Source organism: Coregonus clupeaformis, unplaced genomic scaffold, assembly GCF_020615455.1.
Source record: "Coregonus clupeaformis isolate EN_2021a unplaced genomic scaffold, ASM2061545v1 scaf0031, whole genome shotgun sequence".
Lineage (NCBI taxonomy): Eukaryota > Metazoa > Chordata > Actinopteri > Salmoniformes > Salmonidae > Coregonus > Coregonus clupeaformis.
The window spans coordinates 1,075,513-1,096,912 of record NW_025533486.1 but is presented as its reverse complement, the minus strand read 5'-3'; positions in this window follow the sequence as shown (position 1 = coordinate 1,096,912).

Below are 21,400 nucleotides of genomic sequence, written 5' to 3'. Positions count from 1 at the left end.
CCAAGTAGCGTCCCCCTTTGAGTCTTTTATTTTGTTCATAATGTATCTAACATTTCTCCGGTTACGTGCTGGAACATGTTTCAACATGTCATGCAGAACATTATCTTCAACATGTATTTGATTTTCAACCTGTAAGGTCTCCGGTCCAGGCATTACCAGGGCAGGCCTCTCTCTGTGCTCTTCCTCCTTTAAGAGTTCCGGTAGGGAAAGCGATAAATGGTTGGTCTCTCTCTCACCTTGTTTTACCAAGGCCAAATACCTTTGCAAAGAGCTTTGTGTATTTTTGGACCTTATCATAGGGATTAAATCATTTTCTGTTCAAAATACACTTATTTTTTAGAGACAGTAAACCAACCCTTGTATTAAGGGACCTAACATTGAGACAGTAAACCAACCCTTGTATTAAGGGACCTAACATTGAGACAGTAAACCAAACCTTGTATTAATGGACCTAACATTGAGACAGTAAACCAAACCTTGTATTAATGGACCTAACATTGAGACAGTAAACCAACCATCGTAGTAAGGGACCTAACATTGAGACAGTAAACCAACCGTCGTAGTAAGGGATCTAACATTGAGACAGTAAACCAAACGTCGTAGTAAGGGACCTAACATTGAGACAGTAAACCAAACCTTGTATTAATGGACCTAACATTGAGACAGTAAACCAAACCTTGTATTAATGGACCTAACATTGAGACAGTAAACCAACCGTCGTAGTAATGGACCTAACATTGAGACAGTAAACCAAACCTTGTATTAAGGGCCCTAACATTGAGACAGTAAACCAACCGTCGTAGTAAGGGACCTAAAATTGAGACAGTAAACCAACCGTCGTAGTAAGGGACCTAACATTGAGACAGTAAACCAACCGTCGTAGTAAGGGACCTAACATTGAGACAGTAAACCAAACCTTGTATTAAGGGATCTAACATTGAGACAGTAAACCAACCGTCGTAGTAAGAGACCTAACATTGAGACAGTAAACCAAACCTTGTATTAATGGACCTAACATTGAGACAGTAAACCAAACCTTGTATTAATGGACCTAACATTGAGACAGTAAACCAACCGTCGTAGTAATGGACCTAACATTGAGACAGTAAACCAAACCTTGTATTAAGGGCCCTAACATTGAGACAGTAAACCAACCGTCGTAGTAAGGGACCTAACATTGAGACAGTAAACCAAACCTTGTATTAAGGGACCTAACATTGAGACAGTAAACCAACCGTCGTAGTAAGAGACCTAACATTGAGACAGTAAACCAAACCTTGTATTAATGGAACTAACATTGAGACAGTAAACCAACCGTCGTAGTAAGGGACCTAACATTGAGACAGTAAACCAACCGTCGTAGTAAGAGACCTAACATTGAGACAGTAAACCAAACCTTGTATTAATGGACCTAACATTGAGACAGTAAACCAACCGTCGTAGTAAGGGACCTAACATTGAGACAGTAAACCAACCGTCGTAGTAAGGGACCTAACATTGAGACAGTAAACCAAACCTTGTATTAAGGGACCTAACATTGAGACAGTAAACCAACCGTCGTAGTAAGCGACCTAACATTGAGACAGTAAACCAAACCTTGTATTAAGGGATCTAACATTGAGACAGTAAACCAAACCTTGTGTTAATGGACCTAACATTGAGACAGTAAACCAACCGTCGTAGTAAGGGACCTAACATTGAGACAGTAAACCAAACCTTGTATTAAGGGACCTAACATTGAGACAGTAAACCAACCGTCGTAGTAAGGGACCTAACATTGAGACAGTAAACCAACCGTCGTAGTAAGGGACCTAACATTGAGACAGTAAACCAACCGTTGTAGTAAGGGACCTAACATTGAGACAGTAAACCAACCGTCGTAGTAAGCGACTCCGGGGCACGCGCCCTGAGTGCCTGTTCAATAAAATATACACTGCCGTTCAAAAGTTTGGGGTCACCTAGGAATTTCCTTGTTTTCGAAAGAAAAGCAATTTTGTTTTCCATTAAAATAACATCAAATTGATCAGAAATGCAGTGTAGACATTGTGAATGTTGTAAATGGCTATTGTAGCTGGAAACGGCTGATTTTTAATGGAATATCTACATAGGCGTACAGAGGCCCATTATCAGCAACCATCAATCCTGTGTTCCAACGGCACGTTGTGTTTACTAATCCACGTTGATCCTGTTTCCATTTATTATCCTTGAGATGTTTTTACAATTTGATTGGAGTCCACCTGTGGTCAATTAAATTGATTGGATATTATTTGGAAAGGCACACACCAGTCTACAGTGAGGGAAAAAGGTATTTGATCCCCTGCTGATTTTGTACGTTTGCCCACTGACAAAGACATGATCAGTCTATAATTTTAATGGTAGGTTTATTTGAACAGTGAGAGACAGAATAACAACAACAAAATCCAGAAAAACGCATGTCAAAAATGTTATAAATTGATTTTTCATTTTAATGAGGGAAATGTTACTCAGGGAAACTCAGGGACGATTAGTAAAGCTCAAACCAAGTTTATTCACCCATTGGATCATACAGCTGCATAAGACAAAGACCATATTCACACAAGCACTGGTATTTAACCCTTTCTCCTATGCTGAGCCCCTCCTTCCACATCTGAACAGCCAATACACCTCTGTTGCTATCCAGAAGATTAGTGATATATGTTCTTCCTCACTTCATCTAACCTGACCTCTGCCCAAATTGCTCACTCCTCCCCAACTCACGGCTGTCATGTTGACTTGTACCAGACTGTGTCTCTTCTCCTCCAATAGGATCCCTGATGACTAACAATAACATATCCTGACAGAATGGAAACGTTATACATTCCCCTCTCTCCTTCAGTGACATGAATAAGTCTATTTCATGTTTAGAAGTCAGAACCCAACAAGCGCTACGCCAAGACGTCCGAACCTCTCGATGATGTGGCTAGGTGTTGGATTAAGGTCGCTACATTACCCCCTTCCTTGGGGAGAGCATGCCCCCACACTTCTTTATAGCAAGTCTCTCATGTGTACATGCCTCTTTGATGGCCTCACAGGCACTATCCCACTTCTGACACCAATGTAACAAATTAAGGGATAGCTCCAACCGGGACTCGAACCCAGGTCCAGCGACTATCAAGCCAACAGCTTATCCATTACACCAAGAGATCAGAAGGTGGTAATTGGTAGGTGTTGGGTTCAGCTTGCTACAGTATATACTTATATAGGGCAATGTGTGATCTGGGAGCGGCAGCACTACCACTAGTGCTCCTGACACAGCCGAACACAATCTTTACCTTCTGAACCTTAAAAACTGACCTAAAGTCAGATACATTGAGACAAACCACCATGTGAGCAGCAAGTGTAGGGTTAATGGAGTGAAGTGGGGGATGGGTAGGACCACCAGTATCAACTATATGTCTATGAATGCATTACTATTAATGCAGTACTAAAACGGATGGATGCTCTTCATCAACACCATCTCACCTGTGAAACTAGATATCAGCAATAAATCAACAAGACTAATGAAATGGAGCAAATGAAGACATTAGAACTGCTAAAGGTCATATATTATATTCTGACACCAATTTCCTACTGGTAGATTTTGTACATGATCTGTCAATCCTGAGAGCAACGCTCTCTCTCCTCCTCTTCCCCCATCTCTCTTTGCTGGGGTGAAGTTTCCCCTAGATACAGATCTAGGATCAGCTTCCCTCCCCCCAAACCTAACAAGGATCATTAGTGGGGGAATTTAAACCTGATCCAAAGCCAGTGTCTATTAGGGAAACTTGTCCCCTCCCCCACAACTCTACATGTGGATGCGGCTTCCTCCATCTCACCATGTTCACAAAGAAAACGGCAGTGTATTTCAGCTGTAAGTATTTTGAAGTTACTAGCTATATTATTTGAATTGAATTTACCTAGCTTCATTTATTATTCAACCAGTAGAGAGGCCTCTGTGTAGTTGGAGAAACATAATCTTTACCCCAAGGTCTCCTTGAGATGACCAGTAGAGGTCTCTGTTAGTTCGAGAAAAATACTCTTTACCCCAGGTCTCCTTGAGATGACCAGTAGAGGCCTCTGTGTAGTTGGAGAAAAATACTATTTACAGATGAGCTTTGGGTTTCTAGGTATGTTTAGACCCAGGTAAGTTAAGTGATCATGCACCACTTTAAATGGTATCCCTCTCTAGCTCACTTGTTGTACAATTATCTGAGATACACATGAGGTCACTTTTTCCCCAATTTATTGAATTTCCAGATAGTTTGCCAAATGAATTGATTAAACCTAGTAGGTTAGGGACAGAGGCTACTGGGTCTGAGAGGTATAAAAGCACATCGTCTGTATATAACGAAATGATGCTTTCTATGTTTCCTACTTTAAGACCTTGGATATTAGGATGATCCCTTATTTGTAACGCCAGGGGTTCAAGGGAGACAGCGAAGAGCAGAGGACTGAGTGGGCAACCCTGCTGGACAGATCTCGGTAGTTCAAAGGGACTGGATTTGTCTCTGTTGGTCAGAATAGAGGATGTTGGGTAGGCGATCTCCTCCAGTCACATGACATTCCCTTTTTTTATGGCAGACAAAAAAAACATGGAGGCCATACATTCTTTAATTGAGAGGATGCACAGAAAATGGTACCTGTATATCATAGGATGTCAAATGATAACGTCCTCAAAAGAATGTAGCACGGAGGAACCCAGAATGCAAATGAATGTCTGAACTCTAATATGGTCGCGACGCCCCAAAACTGTCTTCTTGGGCAAAAGCCGCATTGCCAGTATGGCAGTAGCCACGTTCAATGAGGGAGCCACTGCTATATCAAATGGGATGGACTAATTGTGTATTGACAGCACTTTGGTGACACTGGAAGCAATCAGAGAGGAGTTGTGAGAGCTGATGCTGCTTCAATGGAGTGTGACAAGGGTAGGAGCAGGTCACATGACACAGTCCATAAAGTAAAGCAGCACCAGCAACAACTCAAAGAGGGCCGTACATATGGGGCAGGCATAGCTGATTACTGTTCTGCACATTTCAACAGCCATACAAAAGCCTTGGATGTGACACATTGAGCAAAGTGATATGATAATTTGCCCAAAACTGCATATTTAACCAACAGACCAGTATTCAAAGCATATGCTCTATTGCTTGAAACTAATGTATTAAACGTGCTGATGTATTTGTAAAAGGTATATTTGATGTTTATTTGTCAGTTTAGAAGTGATATATGAAAAAGAGATTAATTTAATGTGACGTAAATGGTCATATTTATGGAAAGTACATTTTAATTGTAGTGTGTGGTGTTTGGCATTACAGTTGTTCTCAATTGCTAAAACACAATTTCTGAAACCTTGCTCCATTTCCTGAAAACATTAAACACAAAACCTCATCTTCAAGCACTATTTACAAAACCTCTGACTCCTCTCGCAAAATGAAACATTCGCCCTCAAAACAGTTTTTACCTGTGTTCAAAATCAAGCACTGCTCTCAAATCATAAACAAAGTGATCAAAATGATATACACTCTCAAGCAGTCAGTAAACAACACACAGAAAAATAGAAAACACATTGTTCAAAACATACAGTTCTCAGGGAGAAGTACATTTTAAATCTCAAAACAAATTTCATGTTTTTCCATCATTGTCTCTTCCTCTTCGTCCTCCTCTTCCTCGTTCTTGACCTCCTCCTCCTCTTCCTCCTCGTCGCCCACCTGGCATACGCCCTCGTCCTCATCCTCTCACATTGTTTCTTCTATCCATTCTCAGACTTTCTCCTTCCCACCTTCAACAATCTGTTTGCTCTCTGAACTGCCTTATATTGGTTGTGTCGCATCATTTGAAACAGGTTAAATCCATTTTGAGTGGTTGTATTCAATCAATGACATGTGTTCTCTATTTGTATTTGATTGTTGCCACTTGTGTTTACCAGTATGGATGACATGTGCATTAGAGTGCAGAATGTGTTTGGAGAATGAGAATGTGTTTAGAGTTTTGCTGAAAAGTCTAAGTGAGATCTGTAAATTGTGTTTTACCATGTGAAATGGTTTAAGGTATTGACAACAGACTGCATAATTAGATAAATGAGTCCAGGCAACTGAGAACTTTGTTCAGCCAATGGGTTTTAGTGTTTTAGCAATTTGCCCTTTTATAAACGCATTTCATGCAATTCCACGTCATTTTACTTGACTGTAGACTCTGGCATCATCTTTATTGATGCCGTGTTCAAAACAACTGGAAACTCTGAGCTGGGAAATCTCAGACTTCCGACTTTAATGAGTTCAAGACAACTGGGAAATGGGGAAAAAACGAGCTCCGACTGGAAACATTTGTTTTAAACGGTCATCCAACTGGGAATTCTGTTCTCTTTCTAGAGCTCCGACTGGAAACATTTGTTTTAAACGGTCATCCTTCTGGGAATTCTGGCCTCTTTCTAGAGCTCCGACTTTCCTGATTTGAAGACCACTGATGTCATGATTCTACCTCATTTTTTCCAGAGTTCCCATTTGTCTTGAAAGCGCAATACCGCACAAATGATCGAAATGACAGGCTATTTTGACACTGAAAAACTGAGAATCTGAGATCAATGAAAACGAACTTGAATCCATCAATAGCCTATGCCTAGGTGTGTCAAGACATATTGTATGCTTCAATATGAGGAGGAAATTATAGTCCTAAAAATGTTTTAGTTTCTCTGACAGATTTGCCGCGCGTTCCCCACTGTATGCCTTGTTATTGTGCTACACTCCATTTACATTTTAGTCATTTAGCAGACGTTCTTATCCAGACCGACTTACAGTTAGTGAGTGCATACATTTTCATACTGGCCCCCCGTGGGAATCAAACCCAAAACCCTGGCGTTGTAAACACCATGCTCTACCAACTGAGCTACACGGGGCCTAGGTTATTTTTTAAATAAGCTATTTATCCTCTGTGGCTACATTTTAGGCTTTCTCATGGTGTAGTAGGCTATTTTGAATTATTTCATTTATTTCTGAACAGACAGCAGTAATTCTATAACTTTGTAAAATTCATTTGAATTGATCAGGCGAGCTGCAGCTCCTCCAGAACCCTTGGCGTGGCTCTATAAATGATGGGCAATGCTGGAGAGATGAGAGTTGGAGGCTCATGTCTGTCAGAGCAGAGAGAGTTCTGGGAGAGATTATTAGAATTTTTACATTGCAAAAAGTGACAATTATCTTTCATGCCGGGAGAGGTACCGGTTCCGGCCAAATAGGTTCCTGAACGAAACAGTCCAAAACGGAGAGGTGCCGGATCCTGTTCCGGCAGGATCCGGATCAAATTAAGCACTGATAATACACTATAACCATCATATCAAAGTAAACTTGGAGTCACGCGATATGTTGCGTGGTCCTCCCACTACGACTCGGGAAAGCATGCAGTTTTAGGCTACAGATGAAATAAGTTATGATGAACTTCACAGGTTGGTGAAAGTGCAAGGTGACGAGCTTGATGCTCCTTTCCAATAAATATTAAGGCTCTTATTCAGCTAACATGATGATCGATGCTTAGCTGCCATTTGTGAAATACAAATAATATCGATATAGCCATACCCACACTGTATCTGTGAGTTGTTGGCATGTGTCATGGCCAGAGTGGGCACATTTGCTATATAATGCAACAGCTTTAGTGACAAAACCATCAGTAGAGTTGAAGATGTGATAGAAACCCATTTAACTTGTGTTTTTCATGTGGTACATGGGAATTTAACCACAAAAGTATTTACGTTATCATGTACAGCCTTTTATCCACAAAAAATCAGTTTGATGGAAACATCTCTGGAGGGAAAATGCGCATATTGTTTTATGCAGATTTTAGAATGTTCGCATGGAATCCTTTCGAAAATTGGATGAAAACCTATCTATTGACCAGATACTCCATTGGCCGCTCTAACAATTAAAATAATTGTCTTAAAAAGTTAAAGGCAGTCGAGAGGAAGCAAGATCAACAGAACCGAAAACCAGAAAAAAATGTTTTCAAGGAACAGCAACAGAACCGGAAACGAAGGTGATCGATAGTGTTCCAGAACAGAACTGTTATTTTAAAAACAACTGGTTAATAACGTTATTTTACGAGTCACACAAAAAAACGCTATAAAGTGCTAATGCAAAGCCCTCACTCTGTCACTTCAACTTATTCCAGTGTCTGCCTGCCAGCTGAAAGTCTTTACCAGTGGGTGTGTTTAGGCTCCCTGCCTGCCAGCTGAAAGTCTTTACCAGTGGGTGTGTTTAGGCTCCCTGCCTGCCAGCTGAAAGTCTTTACCAGTGGGTGTGTTTAGGCTCCCTGCCTGCCAGCTGAAAGTCTTTACCAGTGGGTGTGTTTAGGCTCCCTGCCTGCCAGCTGAAAGTCTTTACCAGTGTGTGTTTAGGCTCCCTGCCTGCCAGCTGAAAGTCTTTACCAGTGGGTGTGTTTAGGCTCCCTGCCTGCCAGCTGAAAGTCTTTACCAGTGGGTGTGTTTAGGCTCCCTGCCTGCCAGCTGAAAGTCTTTACCAGTGGGTGTGTTTAGGCTCCCTGCCTGCCAGCTGAAAGTCTTTACCAGTGGGTGTGTTTAGGCTACCTGCCTGCCAGCTGGAAGTCTTTACCAGTGGGTGTGTTTAGGCTCCCTGCCTGCCAGCTGAAAGTCTTTACCAGTGGGTGTGTTTAGGCTCCCTGCCTGCCAGCTGAAAGTCTTTACCAGTGGGTGTGTTTAGGCTACCTGCCTGCCAGCTGGAAGTCTTTACCAGTGGGTGTGTTTAGGCTACCTGCCTGCCAGCTGGAAGTCTTTACCAGTGGGTGTGTTTAGGCTACCTGCCTGCCAGCTGGAAGTCTTTACCAGTGGGTGTGTTTAGGCTACCTGCCTGCCAGCTGGAAGTCTTTACCAGTGGGTGTGTTTAGGCTACCTGCCCCTCCCCTCACATTGTTTCTTCTATCCATTCTCAGACTTTCTCCTTCCCACCTTCAACAACCTGTTTGCTCTCTGAACTGCCTTATATTGGTTGTGTCGCATCATTTGAAACAGGTTAAATCCATTTTGAGTGGTTGTGTTCAATCAATGACATGTGTTCTCTATTTGTATTTGATTGTTGCCACTTGTGTTTACCAGTATGGATGACATGTGCATTAGAGTGCAGAATGTGTTTGGAGAATGAGGACGTGTTTAGAGTTTTGCTGAAAAGTCTAAGTGAGATCTGCAAATTGTGTTTTACCATGTGAAATGGTTTAAGGTATTGACAACAGACTGCATAATTAGCTTAATGAGTCCAGAAAACTGAGAACTTTGTTCAGCCAATGGGTTTTAGTGTTTTAGCAATTTGGCCTTTTATAAACGCATTTCATGCAATTCCACGTCATTTTACTTGACTGCAGACTCTGGCATAATCTTTATTAATGCAGTGTTCAAAACAACTGGAAACTCTGAGCTGGGAAATCTCAGACTTCCGACTTTAATGAGTTCAAGACAACTGGGAAATGGGGAAAAAACGAGCTCCGACTGGAAACATTTGTTTTAAACGGTCATCCAACTGGGAATTCTGGCCTCTTTCTAGAGCTCCGACTGGAAACATTTGTTTTAAACGGTCATCCAACTGGGAATTCTGGCCTCTTTCTAGAGCTCCGACTGGAAACATTTGTTTTAAACGGTCATCCAACTGGGAATTCTGGCCTCTTTCTAGAGCTCCGACTGGAAACATTTGTTTTTAACGGTCATCCAACTGGGAATTCTGGCCTCTTTCTAGAGCTCCGACTGGAAACATTTGTTTTAAACGGTCATCCAACTGGGAATTCTGGCCTCTTTCTAGAGCTCCGACTTTCCTGATTTGAAGACCACTGATGTCATGATTCTACCTCATTTTTTCCCGAGTTCCCATTTGTCTTGAATGCGCAATACCGCACAAATGATCGAAATGACAGGCTATTTTGACACTGAAAAACTGAGAATCTGAGATCAATGAAAACGAACTTGAATCCATCAATAGCCTATGCCTAGGTGTGTCTAGACATACTGTATGCTACAATATGAGGAGGAAATTATAATCCTAAAAATGTTTTAAAGTTTTTCTTACAGATTTGCCCCGCGTTCCCCACAGTATGCCTTGTTATTGTGCTACACTCCATTTCCATTTTAGTCATTTAGCAGACGTTCTTATTACAGTTAGGGAGTGCATACATTTTCATACTGGCCCCCCGTGGGAATCGAACCCAAAACCCTGGCGTTCCAAAAGCCATGCTCTACCAACTGAGCTACACGGGGCCTAGGTTATTTTTTAAATAAGCTATTTATCCTCTGTGACTACATTTTAGGCTTTCTCATGGTGTAGTAGGCTATTTTGAATTATTTCATTTATTTCTGAACAGACAGCAGTAATTCTATAACTTTGTCATGTCTGTCAGAGCAGAGAGAGTTCTGGGAGAGACTATTTGAATTTTTACATTGCTAAAAGTGACAATTATCTTTCATGCCAGGAGAGGTACCGGATCCGGCCAAATAGGTTCCGGAACGAAACGGAGAGGTGCCGGATCCTGTCCCGGCAGGATCCGGATCAAATTAAGCACTGATAATACACTATAACCATCATATCAAAGTAAACTTGGAGTCACGCGATATGTTGCGTGGTCCTCCCACTACGACTCGGGAAAGCATGCAGTTTTAGGCTACAGATGAAATAAGTTATGATGAAATTCACAGGTTGGTGAAAGTGCAAGGTGACGAGCTTGATGCTCCTTTCCAATAAATATTAAGGGTCTTATTCAGCTAACATGATGATCGATGCTTAGCTGCCATTTGTGAAATACAAATAATATCGATATAGCCATACCCACACTGTATCTGTGAGTTGTTGGCATGTGTCATGGCCAGAGTCGGCACATTTGCTATATAATGCAACAGCTTTAGTGACAAAACCATCAGCAGAGTTGAAGATGTGATGGAAACCCATTTAACTTGTGTTTTTCATGTGGTACATGGGAATTTAACCACAAAAGTAATTACGTTATCATGTACAGCCTTTTATCCACAAAAAGTCAGTTTGGTGGAAACATCTCTGGAGGGAAAATGTGCATATTGTTTTATGCAGATTTTAGAATATTCGCATTGAAACCTTTCGAATATTGGATGAAAACCTATCTATTGACCAGATACTACATTGGCCGCTCTAACAATTAAAATAATTGTCGAAAGGAAGCAAGATCAACAGAACAGAAAACCAGAAAAAAAAGTTTTTCAAGGAACAGCAACTGAACCGAGAACGAAAGTGATCCATACTGTTCCAGAACAGAACCGTTATTTGAAAAACATTGGAACTGGTTAATAACGTTTTTCTACGTTCCAGGAATTTTTTCTAGTCCCACAAAAAAAACGCTATAAAGTGCTTATGCAAAGCCCTCACTCTGTCACTCCAACTTATTCCAGCTTCTGCCTGCCAGCTGAAAGTCTTTACCAGTGGGTGTGTTTAGGCTCCCTGCCTGCCAGCTGAAAGTCTTTACCAGTGGGTGTGTTTAGGCTCCCTGCCTGCCAGCTGAAAGTCTTTACCAGTGGGTGTGTTTAGGCTCCCTGCCTGCCAGCTGAAAGTCTTTACCAGTGGGTGTGTTTAGGCTCCCTGCCCCTCCCCTCTCTGAAGCAGAGGCTACTGTACTGACGTTACAAGCTTCATTCAGAAGATAGATGTTTTATTTGCTAGAGAAGAAAATGGTGGTGTCGGGAAGAGTGGGGTGTGCCGGACACAACAAAAGTTTCAGATGCTTTTACTTTAGCTTTTAGTGTCTAGTCCTCAAGACGTTCAGGCAGGAGGGGGGTTAACTGGTGCTCTAGTCCACAAGACGTTCAGGCAGGAGGGGGGTTAACTGGCGCTCTAGTCCACAAGACGTTCAGGCAGGAGGGGGGTTAACTGGCGCTCTAGTCCACAAGACGTTCAGGCAGGAGGGGGGTTAACTGGTGCTCTAGTCCACAAGACGTTCAGGCAGGAGGGGGTTAACTGGCGCTCTAGTCCACAAGACGTTCAGGCAGGAGGGGGTTAACCGGCGCTCTAGTCCACAAGACGTTCAGGCAGGACGGGGGTTAACTGGCGCTCTAGTCCACAAGACGTTCAGGCAGGCGGGGGTTAACTGGCGCTCTAGTCCACAAGACGTTCAGGCAGGAGGGAGGTTAACCGGCGCTCTAGTCCACAAGACGTTCAGGCAGGAGGGGGTTAACTGGCGCTCTAGTCCACAAGACGTTCAGGCAGGAGGGGGTTAACTGGCGCTCTAGTCCACAAGACGTTCAGGCAGGAGGGGGGTTAACTGGCGCTCTAGTCCACAAGACGTTCAGGCAGGAGGGGGGTTAACTGGCGCTCTAGTCCACAAGACGTTCAGGCAGGAGGGGGGTTAACTGGCGCTCTAGTCCACAAGACGTTCAGGCAGGAGGGGGGTTAACTGGCGCTCTAGTCCACAAGACGTTCAGGCAGGAGGGGGTTAACTGGCGCTCTAGTCCACAAGACGTTCAGGCAGGAGGGGGGTTAACTGGCGCTCTAGTCCACAAGACGTTCAGGCAGGAGGGGGGTTAACTGGCGCTCTAGTCCACAAGACGTTCAGGCAGGAGGGGGTTAAAGATGGCGGCCACCTGTAGTCTCTTGTGGGGGTGTGGCCTCACTGGCAGAGTCCAGAACTCTCCTGAGGAGTCAGTGGAAGGTAAGCAGTCTGAACCAGGTTTTCCTCTAGGAATTTTCCTGTGCTTAGCTCTATTCCGTTTCTTTTTATCCCCCCAAAAAACTCCCTAGTCCTTGTCGATGACAAGCAGACCCATAACATGATGCAGCCACCACCAAGAAAACAGTGGCACTCAGTGATGTGTTGTGTTGGATTTGCCCCAAACATACAACTTTTTATTCAGGACATAAAGTGAATTTCTTTGCCACATTTTTTAGCAGTTTTACTTTAGTGCTTTATTGCAAACAGGATGCATGTTTTGTAATATTTGTGTCCCGTGTGGCTCAGTTGGTAGAACAAGGTGCTTGCAACGCCAGGGTTGAGGGTTTGATTCCCACGGGGGACCATAGCGTCTGCTAATTGACTGAAATGCGACTGTATTCTGTACAGGCTTCTTTTCACTCTGTCAATTAGGTTAGTGTTATGGAGTAACTACAATGTTGTTGATCCATCCTCAGTTTTCTCTTATCACAGCCATTCAACTCTAACTGTTTTAAAGTCATCATTGGCCTCATGGTGAAATCCCTGAGCGGTTTCCTTCCTCACCGGCGACTGAGTGAAGAAGGACGCCTGTATCTTTGTAGTGACACACCATCCAAAGTGTAATTAGTAACTTCACCATGCTCAAATAAATATTCTGCTTTTTATTTTATTTTTACCCATCTACTAATAGGTGCCCTTCTTTGCGAGGCATTGGAAAACCTCCCTGGTCTTTGTGGTTGAATTTGTGTTTGAAATTCACTGCTCGACTGAGGGACCTTACAGATAATTTTATATGTGGTATACAGAGATGAGGTTGTCATTCAGAAATCCTGTTAAACACTATTATTGCACACAGGTGAGTCCATGGAACTTATTATGTGTCTTATTAAGCACATTTTTACTCCTGAACTTATTTAGGCTTGCCATAACAAAGGGGTTGAATACTTGTTGACTCAAGACAATTCAGCTTTCGTTTTAAATTAATTTCTAAAAACATTACTCCACTTTGACGTTATGGAGTATTGTGTGTAGGCCAGTGACACAAAATCTCAATTTAATCCATTTTTAATTCAGGCTGTGTAACAACAAAATGTGGAAAAATTCAAGGGGTGTGACTTTCTGAAGGCACTGCATTATAGACCGTTCAGACTTCAGTAGGGGACGTTGTTGGGCATCTCCTTTAGCATACGCATCAGATTCATCTACTGGGTTGTTATCAATCTAAATAAATACCATCTAAAATAAAATATATTGCTTGATTGAATGCAGTCATGTCTTAAGAATATTTTGTTTCTTATTTTGAATATTTGTATATTTAGAAGTACATAAAATGCATGTAAGGATATGTTTTATATTATAACCAATCAGCATTCAGGATTAGACGTTACATAATATTCTACAAAGGCCTACTGAAACATGTAGCATATTTTAGTTTCCCATACAATAAAAACATGACAATGTAATACATTTGATAAATAGTATTTATAGATGTGATTAGTAATAGAGTTATAGTCAGTAATACAGTCCAGTAACAGCTTATTTTTACAAAGTAAAACGTAAAAGAGAATTATATCAACCCGCAAGGCTCACGGTCATATTATTTACTGTAAACATGAGTGCCAAAGCTTATAAATAGTGCGTAAACAATTGGAAAGGATGAATTACATAAATAAATATCGGTGAAAAGATATCCATGAAAAGATATGAAAACAAGAGTCATTTATTGATTGTATGGGACCCTGTATTGTGGCCTTACCCGTGTTTTAACTCATGAATCAATCTCATGAATAATGCTTCAGTTCGGCTGGCGCTGAACTCTGCTAGCCAAATTCAACGAGTGTTCTAGTATACTCCCTTAAAAATACCTTAAAAGACCTTCGCTTGAAAAAAGAGGCAGTAGTCCTATTTGTCCTTTTTGAGATGCCGTAGCCAGTATACACTCAAAATCGTCTGAATTAATTAAGATAACTCAAGCAATCTTGGCAAAATGGGTAAAATTGCAGGACATTTGCTTTAAAACTGCAATAATTCTCTCTGCCCCATGGCAAAATATGTAGAATTGCATGAAATTGGTTATAAAATGGCTACATTTTCTCTCCACCCCAATGCAAAATGTGTATAACTGCAGAATACTTGCTTTAAAACTGCAATATTTTCTCTACACCACATGGCAAAATGTGTAAAAATAATTAGACCACCCACAACACCCACAATTCTTCATCATCATTACACCATTGTTCTAAATTAAATTCACCCTCTTCACCCTCCTCATCGTTCAGTTCATTCAAATGTAATTGTAAAGTAACGTGCCCCATTATCCGTTTCCATCGCCCGTTCATCCATTGGCATCATTCAACCAGTGAGGAGAGAGACACATTATCACCTGGGTACCAACGTCTTACAGCGCATTTGTCTTTGTCACGAATACCGCCGAGGCTGCTCCTCCTCCTTGCTCGGGCAGGCTTCGGCGTTCGTCGCCCCCGGAGTACTAGCTGCCACCGTTTGATGTTTCGATGTTCGTTTGGTCATGTCTAGTTTAGTGCACCTGTTTCGTATTCTGTCCTGATTATGTCCCCTATAAGTTTCCCTGTGTTATGTTTGGTAGTTGTGTGTTGTTGTCCGCCTGTCGTTTGTCTGTTGGTTTATGTTGTGCTTTAGTGTTTTACGCGTTGCGCGTAGGTTTTCGCCTCCTGTGTTTTGAGGCCATTTATTTTCTGTATTGTGTATTCAGTCAAGTAAAGCTGTTTGACTTATCCGCTGTGTCCTGCGCCTGACTTCACCACCACATCCACAAGTACATCGTGACAGTGTTGTTGTTTTATCGTACTGCTTTGCTTTATCTTGGCCAGGTTGCAGTTGTAAATGAGAACTTGTTCTCAACTGGCTTACCTGGTTAAATAAAGGTGAAATAAAAATTTAAATACAAATGAATGGAAGTTAGGCTAGCGAGCAAGCTTTTTAGCCAGGTAGCCTAGGACAACAACAAATAAAAGTGTGTACTGTATGACAGAGTGATATACCATTTTGTTGTGCTGGAATGTTGTTGCTGAAGAGATTGCTATCTCTTCTCTCACTCTGTTTTAGTTCATGCAGGTGACTGTGACCCTCTGGCAGAACGCCCAGAATATTTTCTGGAAGTTAATATAGGAGACATTGCTCAGTTTCTTAGGAAACTAAGCCTGCGGGATAACAGCCAGTCACAAGCAGGAACCAATCCATGTTCTGACCGACCGAGAAATCAGACCCATGGACAGCCACATCATATTTAGCTAACGTTGATTGGACTGAATTGTTTTTGGTATCTTTCAGTTGTCACTGTATTAGACTAAGCAGAGGTGATTTAATAATGTTGAAATGTTGAAGTTGAAATGGTGCTGGAATAGTGGAGGCAGCTCCTGTTTTCTTAGTGACTTGCGTTAACTCTCCGTGGTTCTAAATCAATAGTTGTTTAGTGCATATGAACTAACAGGTTATAGAGCAAACAATGCAATTATCACAACACATAGATTGTAGAGGTTCGTCTGTCCCTCGAGGATGATGACGAATCCGGTGAACCACACAATTAAACAAGGATAGAGAGTGAAAAGGATCTGGCTACACTCATACTGTCCCTGACCATTATGAAAAAAAGCAAATTGAACAATAAACTTCGGTGTCTCAACACTGTAACGAACTCCGTCGTTGTTCCCCAAGATCACCTCAGTCCACTCTGCGCGTAACTGGACAATATGCTTGGCACCAAACCGTACGTGGACGCGGACAGTTCCAGAACGCGGACATGAGCAGAGCAACACAATAAACTAATCCAAGTCTTTAAAGTCAGTTACATTAGTAATATTCATGTTTTATTTATTTAAAAAAATCGTTTTCTAAAACAATATTTTGAGATCTGGGCCCATATCCAAAAAGCATCTCAGAGTAGAAAATGTGTCGTATAAGTGCTGAGAATAAAGCCGTTTTAGTCCTACTCTTATGGGTATAAATTAAAGCTATGCATGAAGCCTCTTTATTCATAAGCGTCCCACCTAGTTGGCAGATATTTAGGACACCTCATGAGCTGTACTAACCAGTTAAGAGGTACCAGCAGGTGTCTTGATAATAGAAACATGCAGCGAGTCAGTGGTTCCTGTGCAACATGTAATTGCTTTGGAGCAGTGGTGACCTGTCATTCAGGGCAGAGCCCCACCTGTTTAGCAGATGCTCTTACCCAGAGCGATTTACAGTAAGTGCATTCATCTTAAGATAGCTAGGTGAGACAACCAGATAATACAGTCAAATATACAGGATACGAACATTCCATTTCAGCTAAACAATGGATATATAGCGTTTTGCAATTAAAAATAATGCACATCTAAAATCTATTAATTAAACATCTGAGAACAGTAATATTGAAGGTACCCATAAGCAACCATTTCTGATTAAAAAACTCATGTGAAAAATTGTGGACATAGCATTTAGGTACCACGTTCATCTGTACAAACAATAGTACACAAGTATAAACACCATGGGACCACGCAGCCGTCATACCGCTCAGGAAGGAGACGCGTTCTGTCTCCTAGAGATGAACGTACTTTGTTCTGAAAAGTGCAAATCAATCCCAGAACAACAGCAAAGGACCTTGTGAAGATGCTGGAGGAAACAGGTACAAAAGTATCTATATCCACAGCAAAACGAGTCCTATATTGACATAACCTGAAAGGCCGCTCAGCAAGGAAGAAGCCACTGCTCCAAAACCTCCATAAAAAAGCCAGACTACGGTTTGCAACTGCACATGGGGACAAAGATCGTACTTTTTGTAGAAACGTCCTCTGGTCTGATGAAACAAAAATAGAACTGTTTGGCCATAATGACCATCATTATGTTTGGAGGAAAAAGGGGGTTGCTTGCAAGCCAAAGAACACCATCCCAACCGTGACGCACGGGGGTGGCAGCATCATGCTGTGGGGGTGCTTTGCTGCAGGAGGGACTGGTGCACTTCACAAAATAGATGGCATCATGAGGAAGGAACATGATGTGGATATATTGAAGCAACATCTCAAGACATCAGTCAGGAAGTTAAAGCTTGGTCGCAAATGGGTCTTCCAAATGGACAATGACCCCAAGCATACTTCCAAAGTTGTGGCAAAATGGCTTAAAACAACAATGTCAAGGTATTGGAGTGGCCATCACAAAGCCCTGACCTCAATCCTACAGCAAATTTGTGGGCAGAACTGAAAAAGCGTGTGCGAGCAAGGAGGCCTACATACCTGACTCAGTTACACCAGCTCTGTCAGGAGGAATGGGCCAAAATTCACCCAACTTATTGTAGGAAACTTGTGGAAGGCTACCCGAAACGTTTGACCCAAGTTAAACAATTTAAAGGCAATGCTACCAAATACTAATTGAGTGTATGTAAACCTCTGACCCACTGGGAATGTGATGAAAGAAATAAAAGCTGAAAGAAATCATTCTCTCTACTATTATTCTGACATTTCACATTCTTAAAATAAAGTGGTGATCCTAACTGACCTAAGACAGGGAATATTTACTATGATTAAATGTCAGGAATTGTGAAAAACAGAGTTTAAATATATTTGGCTAAGGTGTATGTAAACCTCCGATTTCAACTGTATTCTTAATTCCATTCCTTAACAAAGGCCAAAACTGCTTTCAAAAGTGTTTTCCCCGTGATCGCATTAAGAGTTGTTGTCCGTTGACTGCTTGAATAAACGGCCCTACAAAGGCAAAGAGCATCAACTAGAAAACAGTACAACTGAAGTGTCACGGTTTCGGCCGAGGCTGCTCCTTCTCCTTGTTCGGGCAGGCTTCGGCGGTCGTCGTCCCCGGAGTACTAGCTGCCACCGTTCGATGTTTCATGTTTGTTTGGTTTTGTCTAGTTGTACACCTGTCCCTTGTTAGTGTCTGATTTTGTTTCCTATTTAGTTATCGTGTGTTGGGTCAGGTGTTATGTGTGATTGTTCATTGTCAAGCTGTTGCTCTGTTGTATACTCTCGTGTTTGTTGTTTTCCCGAGAGTCCGCACTGTGTGCGCTTTATTCATTTTTACGCACTGTGTGTGTTGTGCGTAATTTTGTACTTTGCCTCCCGGTTGGGTTGGCTGTTCGCCTGTTTGGTGCTGCATTTTTGTTTACTAAAGTCTGTTGACGAACGCCCGTGTTTCCTGCGCTTGATTCCTCACCGCATCCACACTCAACACCTGACATGAAGACAAAAAAGGCTTTAAAGTTGTTTTTGCTGTTCAGCCAAATATGTCGTAGGTAGATAAGTGTAAATGCACTGATGTATCATCTTATTATGACCACTGATCTGACCTATGACCCCTAAAATGCTGATACTGCACTCTGCCTTTGTGTGACCTTAAACAGCTGTATGGGTCATGCTAAAGCAAAGTGCAGTATCTAAAAAATCTAAATGTGTTTATCCAGCTTTCTTGTTGTTTTTAATGGTGTTATGTGCTTATGTACCTCACTTGCTGTTGTTTCCTTGGTTTTTAAAGGGATTTTGTAGTTACAGCAAATTTGACCCTCCATTTTCTCTGAAACAGAAGATAATTGAACCAGGACACTTTGTCACAAGATATAACAGATACTACGAAGCCTGATTTAGGTCTGAACTCATCTTTGACCGAATGTGTAGCGGCAGTTTGCAATTGTACGGCAGAATAGCTGTGCACATCATCCTAATACCTCTTTATGGACTACATTTGTAAACTTGAACAGTGTCTTCTGTTAGGGTGTGAACTGGTATGGTAAGATTACCTAGTGGGGCCTGTAACTGAAAGGTTGCTGGTTCAAATACCTGAGCCATCAAGGTAAAAATCTGTCTGTGCCCTTAAGCAAGGCACTTACACCTTATTTGCTCCAGGGGCACCGTACTACTGTGGATGACCTTGTAAAACAGGACATTTCACTGCATCTATCCGGTGTCTGTGACAATACATTTACAAATATTTTATTTATTTATTACAACAGTTAATTTAACAATGCTGGTTATAAATCTTGTTGACATTCATCAAAGGACACCTTGACTTGCATTACACTCTCACTGCAGAAAAATATTCTCATGAAATCATATGACCTATAATTAGAGAAAAGGATTCCTGTGAACGTGGCCTGCTACAAGCAGGAAACAAGTTATGGATGTGTGATCTGTCTTGGCATCTTTTTGGGGTAACCACATTGGAACATTCCAACATTCATCTTTAAGGACATGAACTGGCAGAACAGGTTTCAGCAAAGTATGGAGTCATTGTTTTCAGGAAGGTGTCTCCATGGTGATAGGAGCGACAGGAGGCAGACTAAGGGCAAGGGAAGGCACCTGAACTACTGCCTTACAAAGGCAAAAAGCAGTCTATGCAAACAGTGAATCTGAGAACAAATGGCAAGTGAAGATGTCCTTGGATCAACGTCAACAAGAGTTATGACCAGCATTGTTAAATTAACTGTTGGAATTGCAAAAAAATATATATGTTTTTATTGTCAGATACACCGGATAGGTGCAGTGAAATGTGTTGTGTTACAGGGTAAGGCATAGTAGTACAGCACCCATGAAGCAAGTTAGTGTTAAGTGCCTTGCTTAAGGGCACATCAACAGATTATCACATTGACGGCTCGGGTATTCGAACCAGCAACCTTTCAGTTACTGGCCCAACGTTCTAACCACTAGGCAATGTGACCACACCATACCAGGTCCCGCCCTAAAAGAAGACAATGTTTAAGTGTTCAAATGTAGTCTATGAAGAGGTATTAGGATTATGTGCACAGCTATTCTGCCGTACAATTGCAAACTGCTGCTACACATTTGGTCAAAGATGAGTTCAGACCTAAATCAGGCTTCATAGTATTTGTTATATCTTGTGACAAAGTGTCCTGATTCAATTATCTTCAGTTTCAGAGAAAATGGAGTGTCAAATTTGATGCAACTACAAAATCCAAGTAAAAACCAAGGAAACAGCAGTAAGTGAGGTTACTGCCATCTGGCTTTGTTCCACCATGTTCTACTGCAGTTACTACGGTTTTCCTTGGTATTCTATCAGGCTCTGAGTTCAGGCCATCCCGACCATGACACTCACCCTCACACACTCAAAATTCAGCGGGAAAATGTTGGATAATTTTTGTCATAAAGTCAGTCTTGTCCAAAACTGAGTTTAGTGAGACTTGTGGTTGTGACTGCATCACAACGTAAATGAAGGTTGCCCACATGCCCACACCAAGTAATAATCCATTCAGAATGCAACTGCACGCAACCCAATCGTAATGCCTGTGGTAAATGTGGGTTGACTTTGGATATCCCTATGGGGCTAGTTAGGGACCATCAGTAAATTACACCATGTACATGGGACAACATGTTACAATTCCAATAGCTCCAAATTTGGATTGCAAAACTGTTACGGTCCGGCACTGTTGGTCCTGTCCCCGCTTGTTTCCCTTTTCCTTTTTTCCCTGTGTGTGTTGTCTGTGTCTGTCTCCCCCTGCTGTGCAGCCCAGTCAGAGGATCTAGGTCAGGGGGCGTGGCCATTCTCTCTCATGCTCCGTTACCTCCAGCTGCGGCTCATTGTCACCAATCAACCAGCAGTTATCTACCCGGGCTGGACACCTCTCCAGCGCCAGTTCGTTCCTACACCACCTGTGGTAACTTGGCTCCGTACAGAAATCTCAGTTTAGTTGTTACTCTCTCAGCATTATAGTTGTTTCTGCCACGTTTGTAACCTGTCTCTCCTTCGACCAGATCCCGTCTGTTCCTGCTGCCTG